The 27,211-nt window shown below is 40.7% G+C and overlaps 2 pseudogenes; one reads left to right on the top strand and one right to left on the bottom strand.

Moving 5' to 3' along the window:
- Positions 1-849: 849 nt before the first annotated feature.
- On the bottom strand, positions 850-4,139 carry LOC124962896 (40S ribosomal protein S2-like; annotated as a pseudogene).
- A 4,631-nt stretch (positions 4,140-8,770) lies between these two features.
- Positions 8,771-9,021, top strand: LOC124962897 (COMM domain-containing protein 6-like; annotated as a pseudogene).
- The last annotated feature ends 18,190 nt before the right edge of the window (positions 9,022-27,211 follow it).

Raw genomic sequence — 27,211 nt, forward strand, 5'->3', positions numbered from 1 at the left:
TTTGAGGCTCCTCCCCAACCCCACCTCTATTGGTCAAGAGGACTCAAAGCTTATCCAATCCAGAGTCAGAGAGAGAAGAGAAACAGGTCAGCCCACAGCAGATCCTCCAGATTCTGTTATTGTTTTTTATTTTGATTTTTCTGCTATCATTACCAGCTTCACTATTGAAAATGGCCCGGGGCATCTGTGTCCGCTCTCATGCTGAAGTCACTGTGGACCCAGCAAAGACCACAGGAGTACTTGGAAGCCTCAGGGCTGAGTTTGTTAAGGGTCTCCACAGTTTGGCTCCCACATGTCCCAGGACAAGAACACTGTGCAGGGTGACTAGATCCAGAGAGGTTTCCAGTCTGATTCATGCAGTGGGTTTCCCTGTGTGACATCAGGACCATAGCTTGATTCTCCCTGTCCTCCTTAGCCTTTGTCTTTAGTTCATTACCTTTCCTGGCTATAGGACCTTGGGAGGTCACATCAGTTTACCCCCTTGATTTCTCTTTGAACTGTAGGGAGTAGGTTTTGAATGTGGGTTTCTTCTCTGCTATGGGCCCTGCTCCTTAGACTAACTAACCACTTCCTCTTCAGTGATCAGCTTTATACTCTTATGACTCTCAGAGAACAACAGTTTTGATAGAATCCTGTTGTACCTGAATACCAGAATGGCGGGTACCTGTTCCCTGCTTGTTGTGTAACTGAAGCAGCTACTCAATGATCTTTTATACAGCAACGTAAAAAATAAGCTTTTTGACTTTAAAAACAAAAATAAAGTATCTATGTGTACATGTAAATGCCATTGCAAATTATTTATAAAATTCTTTGTATTTCAGGTTTCATTCACTTTATTTATTTATTTATTTATGTATAAAAATCCCATGTTGTAGCCATAGCTGGAGCCTGGGTCTGGAGTGTGTACAGAGACTCTGGTGTGGGTTTTCACAAGATGGTTGGTAAATTCCTGATAGGGAGACTTGGTGAACACAGTCTCTTCCCAGAGTTCAGGAGTCAAATAGCTCTATGTCTTGGAGATGGCATCAAAGGTGGCCTTAGTGAAATTGTCCAAAGTGGCAGTGCAGCCCCTGGCAGGAGTGTGGCAGTCATCAATACCAGTCCTCTGGGCACAGGGGCTGAGACAATGCCAGGACCTCTGGGGGCAGGGATGAGCCGCACCAGCACAGAACCACAACGTCCAGTCACCTTGCAAGGGACAGTGTGGGGCTTGCCAATCTTGTTCCTCCAGTAGCCTCTCTGCACAGGAACAATGGAGAGCTTGGCCAGGATGATGGCCCCTTTGATAGCAGTGGCTACTGCTTTGGAGCACTTTACTCCCAGTCCAACATGACCACTGTAGTCCCCGATAGCTATAAATGCCCTGAACCTGGTCTGCTGGCCAGCACAAGTCTGCTTCTGTACCGGCATGATCTTTAAAACCTCATCCTTGAGTGACACCCCAGGAAAAAGTCAATGATCTCAGATTCCTTGATAGGCAAATAGAAGAGATAGATCTCCTCCAAGGACTTGATCTTCATGTCCTTGACCAGGCGGCCCAGCTTGGTGACCAGGATCCACTGGTCTTCAGCCTTGCCTTCATGAACCCCGTGGCCATGGCAAATATGAGAAGAATTCAAAGTTCAGGAGAATGGGGTTGTAAATTAGGATGTGTCTACTCAATGAGACAATGTGCAGCTCTAAAAAAGACAATCGTGAAGAGTATGAGAAAGATGGATATTATTTTCCAAAGTTTCTTTTAATGGATTAAGTAAATGTAGATAAAAGATTCTTAATATTAACTGCTGACATATAGCTATTGCCAACAGGACTTGCTGATGATTCATTTGGGAAAATAAGGAAGAGAAGACTTAAGATGATTAGACTTGAGCTATGAGATGAGTATCGATGCTGTTTCTTGAGATAAGGAAGGATTGGAAGAGGCAAAGATAGATGTTGGGAAACTAAGACCTTTGCTAGACTACTTTTGAGAAACTTCTTAGCCATGCATGTAGTGATATCGAGGAGGCAGTGGGATGTAGGAACTTGAATGCAAGAAGAAGCTTAATGAGGTCAAGAGTAGAAAATTTAAATTTGACAGTCATCCGTGTGGAGAGGTGAGGCTGGGTGAGTTCATTTAGGAAGAGAATATAGATAGTCAAAAAGATCTGGGAGAGATCCTGGAGTTACTCCAACACTTAGAGACCCAAGAGGGAAAAGGAATAAAGTTCAAGACAATGCAGCCAGTTAGGAGGAGAAGAGGGGAAAGTGGTATCTTGGAAACAAGGAGAGGAGAGGGTTTAAGAAGGAAGGAGTGGTCAAAGATGGCAAATGATTTTGAAAAGCTGAGTGAGACAAGACATGGATGCAACCATGGGATTGGGCAAAGGAGGTTGTTCATAAGGTTGAAATGAGAAGACTCAGTGGTGTGGAGAGAAGGAAGGCCTGTCAGAGTTGGCTGGGCAAAGAGTTGGTGGTGAGGAGGTTAGCAGTGACTGCAGACAGCCTTTTCAGGAAGTGGTGCTGTGAAAGACTTGAGAAATGGGATTGTATCTGGAGGGGATATGACGTCAAAGGACTTTCCTTTATCTGAAAGGAGGTGGTAGAACATGTCTGACTGCTCATGGAAATGACCCATGAGGGAGGGAGAAATTGATTATGCTGGGGAGGGAAGGGTTAATTACAGGAAGAAAGTTCTTGGGAAGGACAAGGGGACGGTATCCAGAGCACTGGTGGGGAGATTGGCCTTCAAGGAAGTGGACACACTTTGCACTGCATATCCTTGGTGCACATGCTAAGACTCCTGCACATGTATTAAGGGCTCATATGCACTTGCAGTTATCAGTGCAGGTGTCAATCTCCTTGAATACCCAACAAGAAAAACTGTCAGTTGGCCTACCTCATTGCTCAAGTCAGGTCTGAAATGATTGCATTGGTAATTCACATGGCCTGGTTAAAGAGGAAAAGGAAGAAATGACTCAGACGGGTAAGATCCCGACACAAAGGGCATCAATTTGATACACTGGAAAATGGAAGGACTCTAGTAATGGATGAAAGGTGGATATGACTGTCTCTTTTTTACTTGATTGTGTTTAGCCATTAGGGATATTCTTCAGAGTTCCTGAGAGTGGCATCCTGGGGAATGGGGAATGTGGAGAAAGCCCCAACCCCAAACTTCTGTTGTTGAATAATCAAGATGAAACCCACTTTCACTGCAGAGGGGTACACCCAGAAGCCTCATTTCAGACCCCTGTGGAGAAGCCTCCTGATCAACCCGAGGAGCAACTCAAGAGAACCCAGTTTGGAGATCTTGTTCCAGAAAGTACTGCATTTAGGCTGGAATCTCAGAGTTTCATCTCCATAGAATAAAGCTTTTGATCATTGGAACTTGTTGGAAGAGCAAGTTGCCAGATAGCTGGTGAAGAAAATGTCTATGTCCTCAAAAGCATCACTAAAAAGGAAGTTTCTATAGAGAAACACAAGTTTTCCATCACTGTTTCAATCAACCTTAATAGCCCAGTAAGAATTTAGAATTCAACAAAGGTATAGCAGGCAAGATTCTTGGTTGCAAACACCAGAAACCAGCCCCAACCAATTTATGTAGAAAAATAATTTCTTAAAATAATAGTGGAAATGGTCCTGATGTTTGTTTAAACAGAATGTGTCCATAAATTGTGATATGATCATTCAATAAAATACATGATCATGAAAAAGGAATGAATCAAATTCACCAACAATGTGAATGTATCTCACAGGCATAAACGAAGCCAGAAATTATGAACTGGGGTTGTATATTTCCATTTATATAAAGTTCAGAAACAGGCAAAAGAAATCTATGGTGCAACTTCAGGATAGTGGTTACTTTTTGGTGACAGAGGGACTAAAATGGCACACAGGAGGGATTCAGAGCTCCGGCTGCACAGGTGCGCTCACTTTGGAAAATCCCTTGAACTGCACTCTGAATACATGCTCTTTTCTCTCTGAATGTCCTCATGAGAGTCACACAGGAAAGATCAACATGGCGCTGTTAGGTAGGTGCTGGAGATGTAAGCTTGGGGCTCTAGGTCCAAGCACCCTTCCTAAATCTGACCAAGAAGGAGCACATCTCTGCTGCAGAACAGGATGCTGTCATTTGCTCTGGGGTCCCTTTCCCGGGACATGCACATATCACAACCCACAAACCAGTCGTGTATGCATGTTCGTTTCCTATTTCCCCCACCTGGAATCTGAGCTGATGGCAGGTACACAGTAAGTACTCACAAATATTTACTGAATGCAGCTTCTTGTTGATAGCTGGGCAGGGCTCCCCTCCTCAGGGATGCACTCTTTCTTTAGATGTGTTAGTCTCCTCTGTCAGGGTCCTGGCAAGGAACATTTGATCTTAAAAGTGATTTCCTGTATTTATTCTCTGATTCATCAGCATTGAGTTTGAAGTTTGATTCTCATAAGGCAATCTCATTTCCTGTAATTCCGTATTTGTAGCAGGGGAGTCTTCTTACTGTAACTCCTGCATACACTCACAATAAGAGCATCGAATAGGTTCATGAACATGCAACTTGACACAAATGCACATCAAGTGCAGCTAAGCAAGTTGTGAGGAAGATGGTGAATGAATGGAGAGATGGAACTCTGCCCCTTGGAGAAGAGGGAGAAGGTGATTTCCTTGACCTAGAAGAGATTCGATTTTATTTCATTTTCACCCCACTGACAGTAAATCCTCTGTGGGACCTGACACAGAATTCTGCAGTGGAATTTTACCCTCTACTGTATTTTCTATTGTTTAGGATGTTTTAGGAAAGAAAGAACTAACTGACTCCTCAAATGGAGAATCCCAGAGGTGCAGATCCTGCCAGCTTTGAGCCTCTCATCTTTAACCCAGAACAAGGTACATGTACTTCCGGGTCCATGTTAGCCTCTTAAAATCTTCCCTGACTGGCAATGGTGGCCGTGGTCTGGGAGACCAACCAGGCCTCTATGCTCCTATCTCATATGGGGGGAAGACAAACTGAGAGAGTGTGGATTGCCCCTCAGAAGTTTCTTTAGAACCCTCATGCCAAAGCTGCCTTTCTTCTTCAGACATGGGAAGTCAAAGAATTATTTCATAGGACCATTTTGTAAAATTTTGTTACATTTCTCCATTTCATTCTTGAACAGAGTGGATGATTTTGGAGGGCATGACTGACAAAACTCAAAAAGCATCTTGATTATGACTTGAGAGAAGGAAAGAAAATGGTGGGATGATTTTGTTCCACCATCCTCCTTCGTCTATGTACCTCTCCAGTGCTTGTGCATGACATCTCAATTTCTCTTTTTGGCTCCTTCTTCACCTTTAGCAACCAAACTACATTTCCAGCTGCTGGAGAGACATTTTCACTGAAATTTACCAATGCCATCTCAAGGTCCACAGAACTGAGAATGAATTAGTTATCTTTTATCACACACCAGGTCTTTCTTCTGGCTCCCTTATTTAGATGAGTGACAGCAGCCTTCTTCCATTCACTCTGGCTTCCATTGCCAAAGACGTCCTTAAGCAACTGTTTATTAAGTCTTGCCAATTCTACTTCTGAAGAGTTTATTCCTCTTTTCTTTACTATCACCATCTTCCTAATTCAGACCGGCACCTCCAAGCATTCCAACTTCCTTAAGAAGCCGAGTCTATTGATTAAGAGCAAGGATGCTTGTCTAGATGGGAATACTGCTTTAGCTGTATGAAATTGGGCATGTGGTTTAATCACCCTAAGCCTCAATTTCCTCATCTAGAGAGCAGGATAGTAATACCTCCTGCCATGAAATGCAGTCAGATTATGTATATAGAGCAGCACCTGCAAAGTACTCAGTGATATTCCCATCTATCTTCTCAGTAGTCCACTTCTCTTTTGTATATTGGTCTCATCTCATGCAGGAGAGGGTGGTCAATCCAGTTTCCTGAATATTTTTCAAATGAAATTTGTGCTCTTAGCAGAAATTGGATAAATTATGAGTTCTCATTATTTTCATTTCTTCTGCTCTATTTGGGGATACTTGAAAAATAGAAATTGAATCTAAGGTATACAACTTAATGTTTTGATATAGGTATATATACGCTATGAAGTGATTGCCACTATCAAGATAGTTAACTTACCACCTCACATAGTTGCTGTGCGAGTGTGTGTGCAAGTGCTAAGGATAAAGATCTAAAGATCTACTGTCTCAGCAAATTTCAAATATATAATAAAATATTGCCATGCTATATATTAAATCCCTAGAACTTATTCATCTTACATAACTGAAATTTTGTACCCTTTGGCCAACATTTCATTTGCTCCACATCCCAGGCCCTGGCCACCAACATTGTACTCTCTCTGAGTCTTACTATTATGTAAGTGAGGTTGCATGCATTTGTTTTCTGCCTAGCTTCTTTCACTTAGCTTGATGTTCTCCAGATGCATTCATATTGTCACAAATGGAAGAATTTTCTTCTTCCAGGATCAGTTCTTTTAACACTCTTTGAGGACACTGAGAAAGTTTTGTTTTCTAAAGGCTACTTCTTTTGGAATCCACACTAGTTAGTTTCTTAAAATCCCACTTAGGACTAGCAATATTTTCCTCCAGACACTGGATACAGACCAGAGGGTGTGGAAGAGAGCCAAGTCCTGCCAGAAAGCAGTGCTTTCAAAATGTGAAGTTAAATTCCATTTTCAAAAGTTTTCACACAATTTTCCTTCTCCGTAGGCCCTACCTCTCACCTCATACTATTTTTACTCAATTCAAGTTTTTTTTAATTGTCTCATTAAAATTTTTAAATAGATAAATAAGGATGTTGCTAATTTCACAAGTGACATAAATTCAGGATATATTTTATGACTGGAGCTAGGCTATTCAGGTATAAAAGAATGAGAACAGTTTGAAATATTTCTGTGTATGATCTACTTTTATCATTTAAGTATTTTGTACTGAAATCTGCCTCACACTGCTGATCTGTTGTTCCATGTGTGATATTCAAATACATCAGTCGTGTTTGATGGACTTATCTGTCAACAATATACCTCTTTTATTATTGTTTCAAAATGTATTTCTTTAAAAAATCAAAGAATTTACTTTTACCTTTTCTTATGATGTCTTAAGTATATTTATATTTGTTTTTCTCTTTTTAAAAGCATTTTCTAGGAAAAATTTCAAGAACACATAAAAACAGGGTGAATAGTATAATGAATCTCAAATATCAACCTGTTAAATTCTAGAATTATCAATATTTTCCCACTTTTGCTTCATCTATACTTTTCCCCCTTATTTCTTACTTTTGTTTGGCTGAAGCATATTAAAGTAAATACCAGATCATGATCTTTTCACCCCTCTGCATCTAAGCGTGTATTGTCAAAACTACAGATGTTTCTAACAGAACCACAATATCATGATCAGGTTTACTGAAACTATGCTATTGGTATTATCTAATACACAGTTCACATTCAAATTGCTCTCATTGTCTTCAGAATGTTGCAATATAGTTTGTTTGTTCAAATAAAAATGCAAGCAAGATCTGAGCATTTTATTGAATGGTTCTGGGCTGGAGAAGAGTCTTAGGGTTTGATAAGTCAGACCCTCTGAATCAGGTGAAGGGTAGGAGAACAGTGTGAGCTGCAGGGAAAGCTTTTGAGAAGTGTTACCTGATAAATGATCTTCCAGAAGCACCTGTCTGGATTAGCACGATTTTAGTTACTGTTTGGTTGTGAGGTAGGGTTTCTTTAAATACAATTCCGTGTATAGACCGAAATCTTGGGGATCCTAGGCTTGTTCTATTTATGGTGTTACTTCCAGAACTATCCTGCCTCCTCCATTCCTTCTTGCTCTAGCAAATATCACAGAACCCCTCCCAAGCCAAAAAGAAAATTTAGATATGCCAAGAGTGGGCATTGTGAGTTTTGCTGGAAAAACCATTACAAAATTAGCCCTCTCTATTTTCGGAGACATGTTATATGCAATTGCTGTCCTCTATCTACTACTCTATTCTTGGCAAAGTAGATATTATGTTTGATAGTTCTGTGTTTATTCTGTGTTGATGGTAATGGCTTCTCGATTTACTAGCTGCACCAAAATGCGTGTAAGCACCTCTGATATTAATAATTGAGCCTATGAAAATCAATTCTAATGCAGTTTTGAAATATTGTGCAACCCACGTGATCATAATATTTCATCATCTGTGGATCCTGTTGAAAGATAGGCCTGATTCAGAAGGTTCACTTCAAATATATTGTTTTTGGCTTTGGAGACAAAAATAATTGGCAGTAAATGTGAAGGGGCAGCTTCTGTCAGTGCACATTGGGAATCATGGAAGAACCTTCAACTCCTTCCTACAACTCTTCCCAGCAGACTTCAAACACATTTTTCATCCAATGGTGAGCCCTCCAGGCTCCTAATCACCAACCCAATGGGATCCCCAGTTGCTGGGAATTTCATAAAGCAAAATTCCCCAGGGAGTTTCAACAGAGGTGCTCAGGAAGCCAAAACCCCGCTAGCTCTTTGGCCCAACTCAAAAGCCCAGCTGCAGAATAGCCTCCCACACTCTGCTCCTTACTGTTCAAGGTCTGGCAACTGCATTGTTCTCCTTGGTGTCAACTCTTGCCCATTGCAAGGAACTCTTGAAAGTGGGGGTGATCTGGATGTGAATGGGGTAGGGGAAAACACTATCATGCCTAAGTCCATGGCAGGAGCCCTGGGCCTTCACCATGGAGGGTCAAGGTCTCATGGGCTGATGCTGGATACTAAATCTGAGGTCTAATCTAACCAGCTTCTAGATTTTCAGTAGAAGCTGGGTATGGCTATGAACTTGGACAGTTGCAGATCTCTTAAGTATTCTTATGTTGCAGGATATCCAAAAGTAGCAGATCATTCTGACTAAAGAACAAGTCCTTTGAAAGGACAATTCCATGATTTCACAATTTCTGTAGACAGTTCAAGGAAACTGCTGACATTATTTAAACTGTGGGAAAACTGATTATTTGGTTGATAAATTACTATATTCGTTCTAAAATAATAGACTTCATCTTCTGCAAAAGAACTGCATAAGGATCAATTGCTATTTATTGATTGGAAATCGCACTTTCATTTTTCCATTTTTTTAATAATAAAAATTTAGATAGGAATTAGTGGTGATTGATGCACAACTTCATCAATGTACTAGAAGCGACAGAACTGAACATGTTAAAGGGTGTGTTTTTCACTATGTGAATTATATCTTTTTTTTTTTTTTTTTTTTTTTTTCCAGTGCTGGGGATCGAACCCAGGGCCTGTGCTTGTAAGGCAAGCACTTTACCAACTGAGCTATCTCCCCAGCCCCTGAATTATATCTTAATATAAAGTCAAACAGGGACTGTGGCTCAGTGGTAGAGTGCTTGCCTAGCACATGTGAGGCACTGAGTTCAATCCTCAGTATCACATAAAATAAATAAAATAAAGGTTTATCCATCTACAACTAGAAATCTTTTTTAAAAAGTCAAATAATTGGAAAAATTTGAAAAAACAAAACAACAACAAAAAAACCCGTTATCATGCCCATTGTAATCATCAGGTCACAAATTTCTGTAGCACTCTATGGTTGCAAATGATGTCCATGAACATGATCCTCTTCTTCCTCGTAATGACCCTTTAAGCTAGAGAATGTAGGATGCCATTTCAGACATACGCAGATCGAGGTTCCTGGAGGTTAAGGGCCTTGTATAATGTCTTATACTTGGCAGAGGTAGAATCAAACATTGTTTTTTTCCCTCTGGTTCTGGGTTTTGTTTTCTTATCCTTGTAGCTTCAGTAGAGGCTTGATCTCCCGAAGTCTTTCTTAACTGGTAGACCCGGCTTTCTTATAGGCAAAAGAGGTATTCTTCATTGTTTGGGGCACCTATGTGGACCTGGGATAGCCCAAACCTGCAAACTCAGCCTCAACTGATCTAATTCTTTTACCTCAGTCCTATAAAATTGTCATTTTGTGTGTGCATAATGACATGCAAGTTGATGTAAACTGCTGTTTTAAAGAGAAGTTTAAAGGGTTCTTTCTGCTAAACTTAATACCTAAAAACCAATTAATATGCCTGACTCTATGAATATCATTGATGTCAGGTTTGTCAATCACAAGTAGAAAATAGAACTTAATTTGCCATTATTCAGTGACTTTCCCCCAAGAGCCTCTTGTCACATGTTTGTGGGTCAAAGTATTATTTGAATACCTCTTGTTAAAAACTTTAAGGCCAGTAGCTGTGGAGGAGCTTCTTGTTCCTTTTACCTCTGTCCTCTGATGGAGAAATTAATCTCCCTCTCCCTCAGTCCTTGGTATACTTAGGCCAGATTCCTGGACCTACCCTCTACTTCATGGTGTCTAATTCTGAAATAATATGAGTCAGTTCCATTGTGTGGAGTAATTTCTTTGTTTATACTTCAAATTGGATTAGCTCACATCATGATTCTCATTTGTGCTATGATAAAAAATTTTTCTTCTCTCTGTGGGTTTTATTTGTATTAGGATTTCAATTCTGCTATTCTTGATTCAGGTCCAAAAGCCAATTAATGGAAATATGACCTCACACAAAATTAAGATGCTCATCTTTAATACTGATTGATTCCTCTTATCTTCCTCTTGTCTACTCTCTTCTCTTAACACCCCATTCTAACACACCTCAGGAATCTGTACCCAGACCTCATCCATTCTCTATCTTCACTCATTAGTGCTCATATGAAAAGGTCAGCTCACACTAAGGTGTCTTAGTGAATACCACTCAACACTGGCACTCAGTTTACTAGTTACAAAGACATTTCTCATGTACAGACAAGACATTCTGGGTATAGGGTATATATTAGCAGAGAACAGTTTTCGTTACTCTGTACCACAACACCACCTGAACGATCCTTTTGCATGAAGAATTGTCCGATGATCATGGAAAGAATGTTGTATTAGTTAGGAAATTTTCCCATCATGTAATAGAAAATTAACCCAACTGACTGAAACAAAAAAGATAATGTCTTTTCTCATGTAAATGAAAAATCCAGTGGTATACTTGAGTCATAGCTGGATCTAAAGTCTCAAATGATGTCTGAAGCACCCAGTGTCTGTCAACTCTTGGCTCTGCTTTCTTTCTAGTGGGCTCTCTTTTCACATAGACTCTTCTTTCCTTGGGGCCAGGTGGCTGCCAGCAACTTGAGATTCATATCCTCATGGCTGTAAGTTCTGAAATAGACAGTCTGAGTCTTATCCATTTGCTCAAAGAAGAATTAATTCTAATGTGGTTTTATTTTGCTACCATCCACATCTTTGAGTCAATTCTTTGACCAAGAAAAGATAATATCCCATGTGCCAGGTCTAGGTCACAAATTATGAGTAACAGATTTATTGCAGGTGAATGAAGATTAGGGTAAGAACTATTTATTCCCAAAGCACAGTGAGGTTCTGGAATGGCACAAAACAATTGCTAATGAGAAATCAACAGTTTCCATTAGTAGTTTGGGTCTTAAATGTCTCTCAGAGGCCCATGTTTTGGAGGTCAGTTTCCCCACAGAGTTTCTATTGGAAGGTTATGGAAACTTCAAGAGGTCAGGTCTAGTGAGAGCTTTTTAGGTCACTGGGAGTATGCCCCTCTCGAGGATTGTGGAACCCTGTTACCTTCCTCTCTCTGTCTTATTTCTCAGCCATGAGGTGAGTGGCTTTGCTCTGCTACAGTCTCTTACCTTGATGTACAGCCTTACCACAGGCCCCAAAACAATAGGGTCAACCAATCATGGACTGGAACCTCCAAAGATGTGAGCCAAAATAAACCTTTTTTCTTTATAAGTTGATTAACTCTGGAATTTTGTATACTAATGGCAAGCTGATTAACAGATGGTCAATCTATGAAGAATATGTTCAGTCAAATAATTCAACTTAAGGTGGACAAGAACAAAGGTATGAGATGGTCAATTCTGTGTGTCAATTTGACTAGGCTAAAGGATGCTCAGATAGCTAGTAAAATGTTATTTCTGAGTATGTCTATGAAGGGTTTCTAGAAGAGATTAACATTTGATTGATAGTAGACTGAATAAGGAAGATTGGGTGGGGTCAATCCAATCCTTTGAGAACCCAAATAGAGCAAAAAGGTAGAGGAAATGTGCATTTATGAACTTGTTTTCTGCTTTTGAGTTGGAACATTCATCTTCCACCCTCAGACATCCAACTTTCTAGTTCTCAGGCCATCAGACTCAGACTGAATTACATCTTCCTTGGGTCTTCAGCTTGTATATGGCATGCTGTGGAACTTCTTGGCATGCATAGTCATGTGAGCCAATCCCCATAATTAATCTTCACTTGCATAAACCTCTGTATATCCTATTGGTTCTGTTTCTCTGGAGGAATCTAATAGAAGGTATTTAACAGACCTATGTTCATTGTCCTTGATACCACAAAAATTCTTCTGACCCAACCTCTGACAACTTGTTCTAAGTGTTTGGTTAGGAATACAAGTTCAGAAGAGGAGGGGGAAGAAAAAGGAGGTACCAGTAAGGGATCTGGCAGCTTAACTTTAAAATGTTTATAATACCAGAGCATTGTAAAAAGACTGGAGCCCAAAGATACTGTGTTTGGGAGTTTATTAAAGAACCAGGAGGCTGGTTGGCAAAGGCCTCTCCTATCTCAGAGAAAATAGTCAAGGCTAGAGGAATGATCAGGTCAACAGAGTGCTGATGGAAAATGTGGTGAAACACAGGAACCTAACAGAGTCTTCTCCAGACTTGAGGCAATGTCAGTCCTTGTCAGAGCAGCAACTGCTGCCCATATGCATGGAGATAGCAGTTCTGTGTGCTCCGACCCCAGACACATGACTCTTATCTTCACACTAGCTGTACCAATTTGAGCACATTTCATCCTCTGTTAAGTGAAATAATGCCTGGGTTGTGTGAGGACCAAATAGGATCTCACATGTAAAGGGCTTAGCACCACAGTCAACAAGTGGTAGCTAATATTATTGTTTCAAAACTGCCATTTGAAATTCTAGGAGGGTGTTTCAGGTGGAAAATATCTGGCAGTCTGAGAAGAACTGCTTAAGTGGTCCTTTTGGAGTTTCTATTTTTAAGGCAAGGAGATACCCAGTAAAGTGCATTTTAAATTTTGGTTATAGACACTGCTGTTGGATGTTGAGCAGGTTGACTTTTCACCACTGTGATCAAAATACCCAACAAAAACAATTTAGAGGTGCAAAAGTTTATTTTGGGCTCATGATTTCAGAGGTCTCAGTCCATGGTAGGCCAACTCCATTGCTCTGGGCCTGAGATAAAGTGGAATATCATGCTGGAGGAAAGCTGGTCAGCTCATGAGAGCCAGGAAACACACACACACACACACACACACACACACACACACACACAGAGAGAGAGAGAGAGAGAGAGAAAGAGAGAAGTTTGAGATGCCAGAGACAAAAGATAAACCCCAAAAGTATACTCCCTGGTGACCTACTTCCTCTAACCTGCCTACAGCAGCCACCTAATTAGTCCATTCAAATTATTAACCCTTCAGGTGGATTAATCCATTGATTAGGTTACAACTCTCATAATCTAATCAATTCATCTTTGACCATTTCTGCATCCACACAGGAGCTTTTCTATATGTCATATAGACATTGTAACATTGATGTCATCAGGATGTGTTCTTCCCCTGACACCCATCCCCATGTCTATCTGCTGACATAAGATTAGGTAACAAGAAGGGATCATCCTGGAGGGAAATACATTTTCAGTTCAGATTTATTAAACAATCTGATATTCAGAGCTAGCCCTAACTGAAGCCTTGGGGCATGGAAGGACCACTGATCAACAGGGAGGGGAATATGGACCCATGACTTCAAGCTCCACATCAGGGTCCATCAGCTAAATACAAATTGTGCATCTTAAAGAAAGTGTGTGTGTGTGTGTGTGTGTGTGTGTGTGTGTGTGTTAAAAGAACCTATAACTAGGATTCATATGCTCCAGATTCAGACAGTTTTCTCTGAGCACCTGGGACCTCACTCAGCATAGAAGGAGAATGATCTTAATCTTAAGGCAGCAGCACAAGATGGGGCTGGAGCAGGCAGGGATGGGGACATAGGCACTCCCTGCTTTGACCAGACTATAAACGGTGTCAGAACAATTGAAGAGGAACCAGCTCTGTCTCATCTCATGTTACTCTTCTCTTTAGCAACTGAGACAAGGTTTAGTATTTCTTTAAAATTGCATAAGTAATTTATTTCTTACAGTACTGGAGACTGGGAAGTCCAAGATTAAGGGATCTGCATCTGACAAAGGCCTTCATGCTGTGCCATCTAATGATGGAAGGTGAACAGAGATTGAACTTGACTTTTTATAATGCACCTATTTCTGAGATAATGGCCTTAAACCATTCATGAAGGCAGACCCCTCATAGGCTAATCATTACCTCTTGAAGGTTGAAAGGTGGCACATTTGGGAGTCATTACCAAATTACATTTAATAGACAGGGGATAAAGTTTTTTATGGATCTTTAGCTGTGGTGGTGACATATTAACAATTATTATTAGTTATGAAAACAGGCTTGAGCACTGTTGACAGTAATTAACATTCCCAATTCTACTGGCACTGTCACTAACAAATAATTTCAGCCACTGAGATGTCTGTTAATTAGAGGGGAATGATTTCCAACTTTCCTTTGCTTCTTTGACCCATGCATGCCACATAAATGAAAAAATTGGAAAATAAAAGTTGAAGTTCCTGTGCTTGAACAACATTTACATACCCCAGGGAAGAATCAAGATAAAAACAAATGATGCTCATTCAGAATCTTCCTCCTAGAGATATTTTACAATAGATCTAGGGTTTTCTTCATTGCTCCTTACTTCCACTGTGCTGAATAAGCAGAGGAATTAAGTGGCAAAGAGAACCATGTTGAATCTTGCCTTTTTCCCTTCGCCAGTCTCACCCCAACACTCACCCTGCAAGCTCAACTCTTTAGAAAGGGGTGGTTGGAAGAAAGATAGAAACCAAAGGTTCAGGATTATGGGAGAAGTCAGGAAAACATTCTGAAATCATAGTTCTTAAACATGACTGCACCTTGGAATATTCTGGGAGCCTTAAAAATTAAGGATACCTGGGTTCTACTTCCAAAGATTCTGATTTCAAAGACATCGGGTGTGGCTTGGGCATCAGGGTTTTATCAAACTCACTGGGAGATGCAGTCAAGGTTAAGAACCCTTGTTTTAAGTTGTTTGCTCCTAATCGAGATGAAGAAGAGGGTAATTAATTTGGTCATCCCTTATTTGGCAAAATTCCTTGATGGCAGTGTTTCTTCACTTTAAATCAATATTAAAATCACCTCAGTAATTTTAAAAACATGATTGCCATAACCCCCACTGAAGTCCAATTAACTCAGGACCTCTGAAAGTGGAGTGTGAGCAGAAAGGTGTTTTTTTTTTTTTTTTTAATTTATCAGAGAGGTGTTTGTAAACATTGATTTTTCCATGAGCCAATGGGAAAATTAAGCAATGGGTCTCAAACTCTCTGTGTGCACAGGAATTACCTGGTAAAATCATCAAAACCATATATTCTTGCATCCTATCCCTGAAGATGGGTTCTGAGAAATTTTTTATTTATTTTATTTTTATTTATTTATTTGTTTTTGGTACTGGGGATTGAACTCAGGGGCACTCGACCACTGAGTCACATCCCCAGCCCTATTTTGTGTTTTTATTTAGAGACAGGGTCTCACTGAGTTGCTTAGGGCCTCACTGTTACTGAGGCTGGCTTTGAACTTGTAATCCTCCTGCCTCAACCTCCCAAGCCCCTGGGATTACAGACATGTGCCACCACACCCAACTGAGACAGGTCATTTTAGTGAAGGTGTTCATTAAGACCACCCTCATCCATTGTTCTGATTGTTTTCTTCTCCTGACCAAGATGCACTTTGTGCAACACAAATGCAACCCTGCCATCTGATCTTTGGTGAGTGTTGATTGAAGGGGCAGTGAAGGGAAGCAGTACCACTCTCTTGGGGTAAGTTTAGAAATTTCTAGGTTTGTCTCCTAATATTCATGACTGGAGTTGCAATAGATAATTGGTGAGCAAAGTCCAAATATTCCAAATACTCCTGAAACAAAGAATTGTCCTGTATCAAAAATCAATTGTGTTTCCAGTGAGAAATATTGGAAGTTAGAAAGATTTGGATTGGACATGATCTGAAGTAACAAGGTATAGACTTGAGCACATAGTCATCAAATGCAGTAGCCATGAGATGTGAGAAAAGGTCTGGAAGTTCAGGAAACCAAGACCTCATCAATAAACCTCATCTCCCAGTTACCTCTCCTCTTCTTGTCTCCCAAAGAGGGCAATTCTAACTAAGTCACCCATCCCCCAGGCATGGTCCAATTTCTGCAATTTCTGTTGGTGTCCCAGTGATGAACCCAATAGTCCTACATTCTTTTTTGTTTGTTTTTGGTGCCAGGGATTGAACCTAGGGTCACTTAGCCACTAAGCCACAGTTCCAGTCCTTTTAAATATTTTATTTAGAGACAGGATCTCGCTAAGTTGCTTAGGGTCTCACTAAGTTGCTGAGGCTGACTTTGAACTCATGATCATTCTGCCTTAGTCTCCTGAGCCTCTGGGATTACAGGCATGTGCCACTGTGCCCAGCCCTACATTCATTTTTGGTGAGGTCAAAACAATAGTCTTCTAGTCAGTTGTTCTTGGGCAAATCGCTTTATCAAGCAGGACTTAGAGACTTCATTTTTAAAATCAGTAGGTTGAACCAGTGATTTATATAGTCCCATTTATTTCTGGCATTCTGATTTGATTCTAGTCTGGGAATTTTTAGTCTTTGTAGAGAACTGCCCGCAAATACTATTATATTTGTTCAGGTGAATCCTGAAATACCTTCTTATTTGGAGGCAAAACTTCAGTTCACAAAGAGATCAGGCTTAAACTTTTATTGTCCTAAAGACAGTACATTTACATGAATTCCTTCTCAGAACATAATGACTGTCACATGGACCTTACTCAAAGCAGAGTCCAATTCAGTGAAATATATTCATTACTTTTCCACTCATTATTCAGCATAAGAACACACCCTTTCTCTTAGATAAAAGCCTTTTAACACAGGCCAGATAACTTTTTATTGTGGGGGGCTAACCTGCACATTGGGGGATGTGTAGTGGCATCCCTGACTTTACATGAGTTATGGTCTTGATATGAGGTGTTTCCCAAAAGCTCATGTGTAAGACAATGCAAAAAGTTTCAGAGGTGAAATGATTAGACTGAGGCATAACATAATCAGTGGATTAACCTACTGGTATAGATTAGCTGGGTGATAACTATAGGGAGGTAGGGTGTGGTTGGAGGAGATAGGTCACTGGGGGCATGCCTTTGGGGTTTATATTTTGTTCCTGGCAAGATCTCTCTCTAAGCCTAACCCTAACCCTAACCCTAACCCTAACCCTAACCCTAACCCTAACCCATTCATGGTTAAAACACTAGAGAAACTGGGGATAGAAGAAACTTACCTCAACATTGTAAAGACTATACATGACAAATATCACACTGAATGGAGAAAAACTGAAAGGATTTCCTCTAAAAACAGGAACTAGACAAGGATGTCTGCCCTCACCACTCCTATTTCATATAATCCTTGAAACTGAGAGCAAGAGAAGGAAATTAAAGGGATACAAATAGGAAAAGAAGAGCTCAAGTTATCTCTATTTGCTGATGACATGATCCTATATTTAGAAGACCCAAAAAACTCTACCAGAAGACTTCTAGAGCTGATTAACAAATTTAGTAAAGTAGCAGGATACGAGATCAACATACATAAATCTATTGCTTTCCTATACTTCAAAAATGAACATACTGAAAAATAAATTAGGAAAACTATTCTGCTCACAATAACCTAAAACAAACAAACAAAAACCTTGGGAATGAATCTAATGAAGGTTGCCAAAGACTTCTACAATGACTACTATAGAATACTGAAGAAAGAAATTGAAAAATAACTTAAAAATGGAAAGACCTCCCATGTTCTTGGGTAGGTAGAATCAGTATTATTAAAATGTACATACTACCAAAAATGTTACACAGATTCAATTAAATTCCCTCAAAATGCCAATGACATTCTTCACAGAACTAGAAAAAGAAATTATAAAATTCATTTGGAAAAATAAGAGACCCAGAAGAGCCAAAGTAATCCTGAGTATAAGGAGTGATGCTGGAAGCATTTTGAGGTCAAATATACTAACTCAAAATATACTACAGAGTTACAGTAACAAGTACTGGCACCAAAACAGGCATGAAGACCAAATGGAATAGAATAGAAGACACAGAGATAAGCCCATATAAACACAATATACTAGATACTAGATAAATTATTATTTATTATTATGATACTAGACAAAGATGCCAAAAACATTTATTGGAGAAAAGAGCCTCTTCAACAAATGGTGTTGGGAAAACTGAAACTCTAAATGTAGAATGAAATTTGACCTCCATCTCTCACCCTGCACAAAAGTCAACTGAAAGTGAATCAAAGACATAGACCAGAAAATGTGCAACCCCTTGAAGAAAATATAGGCTCAGAACTCCAGTATGTTGGCCCAAGAACCAACATCTTTAACAAGACTACAACAGCCCAAGAAAAAATAATTTAAAAATCAGTAAGTGGGATGGTATCAAATTAAAATCTTCTGCACAGCAAAGGAAATAATTAAGAGCATGAAGAGAGAGAGTCTACAGAATGGGAAAAGATCTTTGCCACCTGCTCCTCAAATTGGGCATTAATATTCAGAATATATAAAAAACTCAAAAAACTTGACAACCCCCAAGTAACCCAATTAATAAATGGGCAAAAGAACTAAACAGACACTTCTCAAAAGAAGAAATACAATTATATGAAATACAAATATATGAAAAAATGTTCAACATCTTTAGCAATCAGAGAAATGCAGATCAAAACAACATTGAGATTTCATCTTACGTCAGTCAGAATGACAATGATTAAGAATACAAATAATAATATATGCTGGCGAGGATGTGAGGAAAGAGGTACATTTGTACATTGTTGGTGGGACTGCAAATTAGTTCAACCACTCTGGAAAGCAGTATGGAGATTTCTCTAAAAACTAGAAATGGAACCACCCTACAACCCAGCTATCCCACTCCTCAGTATATATCCAAAAGATCTAAAATCAGCATATTATACTGATACAACTACATCAATGTTTACGGCAGCACAATTTACAATAGCCAAGCTATGGAACCAACCAAGGTGCCTTTCAACAGAAGAATGGATAAAGAAAATGTGGTTTATATACACAATGGAGTATTGCTCAGCTATAAAGAAGAATGAAATTATGACATTTGCTGGTAAATGGATGGAAATGGATACTATCATGCTAAGTGAAATAAGCCAGACTGAGTAAGTCAAAGGTTGAATGTTCTCTCTGACATGTGGAAACTAGTCTGAAATAAGGGAGGGAAATGAGTGAGAAAGAGAAAGGGAAAAGGGGGACTTTCATCAAAATAGAAGAAAGAATGGTGAACTCGATAAAGAAGATTGAAGGGGAGGGAAAAGGGGCGGGATAAGGGAAGAACAGAAGAATGAACCTGACCTAATTTCCCTATGTACGAATATGAGTAGATCTCAGGGTCTCTCACCATTATGTCTATCCACAATATGACAACTAACAAAAAGAAAAAAACTAAAAAGTAAATAGTAGAAAGATCAGTATAGTAGAAGGGAACAGGGAGAGGGAGGAGAGGAAGGAAAGGAGAAATATTTGGAACTGAATTACAGAAAATTATATTCCATGCTTTTTAAATTATGTCAAGATGAATTCTAATTTTATGTATAACTAAAAATTAATCATAAAAAGTTGTACTAAAAAATAGTAAAATGAAGAAACTTCCAATGGCAGGTCTCTAGAAATCTTCTCCCCAAACAGGAACCTTTGCTAAGGTTACAGCTGCTGCTGCTGCAGTGGCCAAAATCCCACAAAAAGATGACCACTGTGGACAAGAAGGCTCCATCCCAGAACGTTACTACTCAGAGAGCCACAGGCCAGAAGGCAGTGCCTCCACCTAAGCTCAGAAACTGTAGCACATGAAGCACCTGCTGCAAAAGCTCTTGGGAAGAAAGCGCACAGGGCTATTCTAGAAAGAATCAAGATTCTTTTTGACAGGTTGGCAAATATAAAAATCTTCAAAAAGAGTCCCTTCTAAGAAAGGCCCAGCCTTCATAGTAAGTATTGGACTTGCTTCAATGCCAATAAAATGGGGTTGCAGTGAGCAGAAGTTGGCAGGCTCTTGGTCCTGTTAACTTTCTTAGAAGAGGCCTTCATTTTCTGCCTCGCTGAAATCTTATTTTCTTGGCTTCCCTTCCAGAATGATTTTTTTCGGCTCTGCTTCCCATCCTCTGAGAAGGGTGGCCAACAACAAAGTTGGGGTCACTCCCAGCCCCCGTTCCCTCTCTCAGCTTCTGCTGCATCTACTTTGGCCCCTTCAGGGGTTGGTCTGTCCTCCGATATCAGGACGGGCATGTTTGTTTTATATCCTTCTAACTCCTCGCTAGAGTTAACAGTAGAAAGCACTGCTGGATTTATTGCCTGCATTTGGCTTTTTTCAGAGCAATCATTCTCTGCCAAGGGAAATATCAGCAGGGAATAGAGACCAGCAGGAGTAGTCAAACCCGGGTTTACTCCGTACTAAACCCGAGAGCAAACCCATCATCTGTGTCCACAAATCCATCTCAAGGAGGCTCAGACGTAAGCTCTCTTGACTTCACGTTGGCAATTCCATTTGCTTGGCAGAGGTTTCCATGGCTTCCCTTGTGGGTAAGAAGCGCCTGGAGACCTTACAGAATTAGATGCTGTCCTCCGAGTAACCTAGGCATTGCTTCCAACCATCATCGCTAATTCCCCATTCCTTCCTTTTGCCTCCTGCTACATGGCTCTGCTCTGCTCCCTAAAATCCCACTCATCTCAGGCTCCTCTGTCTTCAGTCGCTGAGGCTTTTATGTCTACCCCTGGCTCCCACTACTTCTGAACTTTGCTTCACTTGGCTTCATTTTCTTAATACATTTTTATGTGAGATAAAATGAGACAGCTGAGAGGGTAAAAACCGCTCTCCCAAAGTTATGCCCACGTCCAAAAACACGAACTTGAAAGTTTACCAATTAACTGTGTTCCTCCAGCCTAAAAGCAATTTTATACTCAATTAATGAAAACAGGGCAAAACACACAGTTCTAGGGGGACCGAATTAAGCAAGTAATTGTCTCCATTTGCCATATTCTTCTTGCCTGTAATGACAGAAAAACTAGTCTAATCATTTCTGCAGCTGGACTTCCTCAAGTTGACCCTCTGTCCAGCATGTGGGGAGGTTGAGAAGCTGGGGTGGGAGAGGACAGAAGGTCTCCCATGGAAATGTTTAGTTGGTTAAATGCACAAATAACAAGGAAGTTAAGACTCCTCTTAAATCCCTGGCATCCTGCCTTGACTCCAGATTTTATAATGGATCCACTGTCTGTGGTGTTCTGTGCTCCCCAAACCCCAAAGGTTCCATGAAGAAGACGCCATGTGCTTTTCTTCCTGGTAAGGACACTGTAACATCTTGCCACATGAACCAAAACCTTCCACCAACCTCTGCCCATCGAACTTCTGCCAAAAGCAGGTGTTTCCTTCCCCAGGAAAGGCAGAAGCTGATGCAGGTGGGCCCTGGTTTGCATCTAGGTGCCACACTTTTCCTCTTTTGGCAAATACCTGACTACGTGTGGCTCTAGGAGTAACTGTGTTTCCTGGCAAGTCTTCAGTCTGTGGTTGGCGTCCGTGGCTTCCTCTCAGCAGGCTCCAGGGAGCTCTCTACACTAAAATTCCTGCAGTACTTTTGGTGGCCTCACCAGCAGCTGAGAGATACGATGTCATTTTTCTTCCCTTTACTCTCACTTAAAACTACATATGTAGCCCCACTCCCTGAGTCTGCCTTCTTCTGTTCTGAGCAGATGGATTTATTCATCCTGGTAGCTCTGATACCAACCTAGTAGGGTACATGGTCTGTAGTAGGTCCTTTGTAAACTCTAAATGGAATCAGTAAATGGCCAATTTTGCTTCTTGAAAGCCAACACAGAAAGAAATAGACATATGCAAAATTTCCACTATGTTTTAGTCCGTTTCTTAAGTCTTTTCTAACACTTCTGAATGCCTGGGACTCAAATAGTTCCCTATCGCATTTACCTAGGCTATAAAGTTCTCTCTCTTCTCTCTTTTCACAATAAATCACCAGAGAACTGCTTCCCACAGAGCTGATGTGTTAATGCCTGATGGTAGCCGAATTCTATGGGAGCAGTGCATTTCACCTGATGCCCGTATGTGAGAACAGAACTGACAGGGAGAGTGAAGGCACCACAAAGAGCCGCTGAGGAAGTGACTTTTGACCAATGTTCGCCATCACCAGTGATTCCAGTTTTATTTGTTGGAGGCTTCTCTTTTCAACCTGCTTACAAAGGTACAGCTGAATGATTCCACATTCTCTGATGTTGGAGAACAAGCTTTCCAGGAGCTGTGACTATAGCCATCCAGCTTGCTCAGTCAGTTGCTCCCGTCTGTGAAAACCGCCACATCAGTCAGTTGAGGAAATGGACCTAACGTCAGCAGTTCTGAGGCAAACTGCAGTGTTGATGACAGTCGGTCAGGACCAAACCAAGACATAGGAGTCCAGAATTTGTCACAGGTAGCAGAAAGGGGATCACTCCCTCTTCTGGGGAATACTGTTTTTACTCAGCTTTAGAGATCATACTCCGTCATCTTCTCTTTATCTCTCTCTCTCTCTCTTCCCCACGTCTCTGTGAAGCATGCTCTCACCCCGACAGTCTGCGTTGGTTCCCTGGAGCAGCTGGAGTCCATCAGCACAACACGATGACTTCACAGAATTTTATTCTCTCGTAGCTGTGAAGGACAGAAGTCTAAAATCAAGGTGTTGACAGGGTTGGTTCATTCTGCAGGCCTTGAGGGAGAATTCATTCCATCTCTATCTCCTAGTTTCTGATGGGTGTTGGCAATCCTCCATGTTTTTGGCATGGGACTAACTCCAGTCCCTGCCTTCATCTTCTTGTGGCCTTTCCTGGGTCTCTGGGTATATTTTCCCCTCTCTTCTCTTAGAAGGACACTCTTCAGTGGATATAGCTCCCCACTCCCCCATACCTCCTGACTCTAGGATGATCTCCTCTCGAGATTTTTATATTTATTACTTCTGCAAAGACTCTATTGCCAAATAAGACCACATTAGCAGCACAGTAAAAGGACTGAGGACATGGGCATATCACTTTGGGAGGGGGATACTATTCAAACTGCTTCAGCCTCAGGGAGGCAGTGTGAGGTGGGCGAGAGAGCCAGGCATATAACTCTGGAGGCGTCTATCTGGTTTCACTTCTGCTACTGATGGATTCTATGGATTTTGGATAAATGCTTTCCCACTCTGTACCTCGTTTTAAAAGAGCAATGAAAACCCATTTCCATAGAAGTATAAAACTCCTTTCCACAGTAATAGGAAGTATTGAAGTAGAATTAAACAGTTGTAGTGTCCAGACAGTTCTAGCAAAGAGAAGTGACAAGCAAATAAAAGATTCCTTTTCTTTTCCTTTGATCTTCTCCATCCAGTGGCGTGAAGCTTCGTGGACCTCCTGTGTCTCGTTCTCCTCTGGGACCTGATGTCCGAGACAATCGCTGGACACACATGCCTATTGTAATGTTTTTTTATTCCCCTTGAAGAATATGACAATTTTCCCAACCTTATTATATAAGCACATATGTCACGTTTCTTTGCATGTTTTATAGAAGCTCTTATGATGCTTTACAATCAGCAGGTAATTGATGTATATTTGTTTAAGTGTTTTATGGAAGTGAACTCTCACATTTAAAGAATTCTAGAGAAGGAGAAAATAAGACCTTCTTGAAAATTGGTTCCTGTGTGTAAATGTGAAGACAGGGTTTTAATTTAAGGGTATCAACAGTCAGGCCTGTCAAGAGGAGGTCTAAGCAGCAGGGAAAGCATGAAGTGAGTTCTGGAGTCTGAGGGAACATCAGAGTTCTTAGGATGTGTGCAGGAATGGGAGCAGAAAGATTTGGAAATGAGGGCTATCTGAAGCCTGGAGAGTTTTCTATCATATTTTGCTTTACTAATTCTTTGGGGGAGAGTCTATGCCTTTTCTTGTTAAGATGATCAGATTCCTTAGGTGTGCTGATCTGATCAATCTGAGGCTTAACTCTCTGCCAGGCCCTCTCCTCCTTGAATCGTCCACAGAAGCCATGTGCTCAGGCTGATGCTGGAAACCTGCAGCGGGCTCTGCACTCCTTGCTGGTTGAGGGACATATCTTGGGCTTTTCATTGTTGAGACTCCATCTAAAGATTAGCATGAATCTGGGCTTCAGGGACCATGACGTCCTTCTCCTGGTCCCCTTGACCCATCCCACCAAGCCACTTAAGCTGTCCTCTGAGAAAGTCCCAGACCTGTCATATTACAGATGAATGTTAGTTGGCCCTGTCTGAATGACAGGCTCAGCCACACTAGGTTCACCTGTGCTCAGGCAGCCTTGTGAGGCAACACATCATGGTAACATGTGGGGATGTGCTGAGGCCACCCTGCACTGTCTCTTGATAGCCAACTGTGCACATCTCTTCTAAACTGTATTTAGTGACATCACATTAATAGCTTGTCATCGACGTGATGGGAGTATTTTAATCATGAAAATTGGCAAACTGTACAACTCAGAGGTTTTTTTTCCCCTCTCTCCTCTCCCATCCTTCCCAGTTTCCGGGCATGCTGACCCAGTTAATCAGTCCCTCTTTCTGGGAATGCTTCATTTGGCTTCCAGAAGTCCACACTTCTTCATCTGCTCTGCCATTTCTTCCCTCTTCTCGGATCTCCAACACTGCAGTGCCCCAGGATCTCATCCTTGGTCCTCTTCTCTACCTATGCTTATTGTATTATAATACAGCTCCATATTCCATCTCAATGCTGAAGACTTCAACAAGTCTATTACTATTTGAACTTCTGTGAGTTCTAGTCTTGCACGTCCTGTTGACTACCTTACATGTCCCCATGGGTTTCCAATAGACATCTCAACCTAAAGCAGGTGGAATTGAATCCCTGATAGTCCCTCCAAAGCCTGCCCCATCTTTAAGGTTTTCCTTCTTAAATAACGGCAACTTCATACTAATAGTAGCTCAGGAACCAGACATATGAGGTAGAGGGAGGGAGGAATCCTCCAGATGATTTTTAATTCCCTACTCTTTGTTTTCTGAATTTTTTTGTTGGTGCTTATTAATTATTTAGAATAGTGGGTTTCATTATGGAATATTTGCATATGAATATAGCATAGCCCCCAGTCTCTGAATCTTTTCAGCTGAAATTCTAGACGTTGTAGAACAAAGATGAGCCACCTCTATTATGTTCTCATTAAATATCTGACTCACAGAATCTCTTATAATACAATGGTGAGTTTTTAAGGGGGTGTGTATATGTGTGTGTGTTGCCAACGATTGAACCCAGGACCTCATGCATGCTGGGCAAATGCCGTGCCACTGAGCTACATCCTTGGCCTAAATGGATTTTTTAAAGTCACTCTATGTTTTGGGGGTAGTTTGTTCCACAGTAAGTGACCACAACAAAAGGTTATAAAATTCTCTAGTATTTACAGGCTGGACGTTGAGAGAAAGGAACCCAGAATGTATATATTTTGATTAGGGAGATATTTTGGCATACTTCCTTCTTCCAAAGTCAACCAAATAAATAAAAAATAAAAACAAACAAACAATAACAACCACAAAAGTCAACCAAATACTACAATCATTCACATTTCTATATTTGGTTTAAATTGATTCTTGGGAACCCAACTTTTAAGAAGGCACTCTTCCTCCACACACATCTACCTCCAGAACAATTGTTTTTTAACCATGTCTTCTTCTCCCTGACAGACAGCATTCATCAACATTATTTTTTATTGAATACTTACAGTAGGATGATTCAAAGAACAGACCTTAGAAGTAGTGACCAAGAAAGTCCAGTGAGGGAGAGAGATGATAAACAAGCAAAGATCCCAAAGCTAAAAACACACAAACCTTGTGCTATGGTTTGGATATGGTTTGAGTGTGTCCTCCAAAGTTTCATGTGTTGGAGGTTTGGTCCTCAGTTTGGTGTAGAGGCAGTGGGATATTTAAGAGTTGGAGCATAGTGGGAAGTCACTGGGGGCTTTGACCATGGAAGGGACTGAGGTAGTTTTCATGGGACCCTAAGCTAATTCTTGGGAGAGGCTTGTTACAAAGAGAGCAAACCTGGTTCTTCCCTTTGATTTGGTTTCCTGTAGTGCCATGTGATTTCTTCCTCCGGCACAAGCTCCTGTTATCATGGTACCATTTGCCATGAAGTGATACAGCCAAGGGGGTCCTCACCAGAATCAGTGCCATGCTTTTTGGATTTGCAGCCTTCAAAACTGTAAGGTAAATAAGCCTCTTTCCTTTATAGATACTTTGTCTTAGGTATTTTATTATAGTAATGAAAAATGGGCTAATACACATTGGCATGTTAAAGCCATAGAATATGGGCATAAGGTGAGGCTGAAAAGATGGACAGAAGTAAGCTTTAGGTCATAGAAAGAAGAGTGAACTCTTCTAAATTCAGGGAAATCCATTGAAAGAGAATGTCACAATCATTCACCTTTTGATGAAGTAACTCTGAATGAATTGTATGGAGCAACAGTGAATATAAGACTACTGTTTATTAGTCCAGGGGAAAATGATGGTCACTTGGCCTAGGAATCTGGCTGAGAGGATGGAAAGAAATGGGTAGTTTTGAGACCTGCTTTGGAAGTAGAACTAACAGAACTTATGTTGAACGTGAGCTCATTTCTGGCTTGAGAAATGGGTGAATAGTCATGCCATTTATTGACAGGGAGGTAACAAGGTATTTTAGGGGGAAGCAGGAGACAGAATGAAATAGTTTATAGTTACAATGTCCATGAGATGTTCAAGTGGGATGAACAGTGGGCGGTGGGACAAATGGTTTGAAATTTGAGATACTATTTAAATCCATAGAAATAACTGAGTAAGAAGGAATATAAAGACAGGAGATGAGAAATGAAGCCAAATCCAAAATCTCCAACATTTACGAGGAGGAGTCTGCCAAGGGCACTTCAAAAGAGAACCCTGTCAAAACTTGCTTCCCCAGCAGAGCAGACAAAGGCAGCGCAGAGGAAGCCATGCTCTGTCCTT

This window comes from Sciurus carolinensis, chromosome 13 (assembly GCF_902686445.1).
Source record: "Sciurus carolinensis chromosome 13, mSciCar1.2, whole genome shotgun sequence".
NCBI lineage: Eukaryota > Metazoa > Chordata > Mammalia > Rodentia > Sciuridae > Sciurus > Sciurus carolinensis.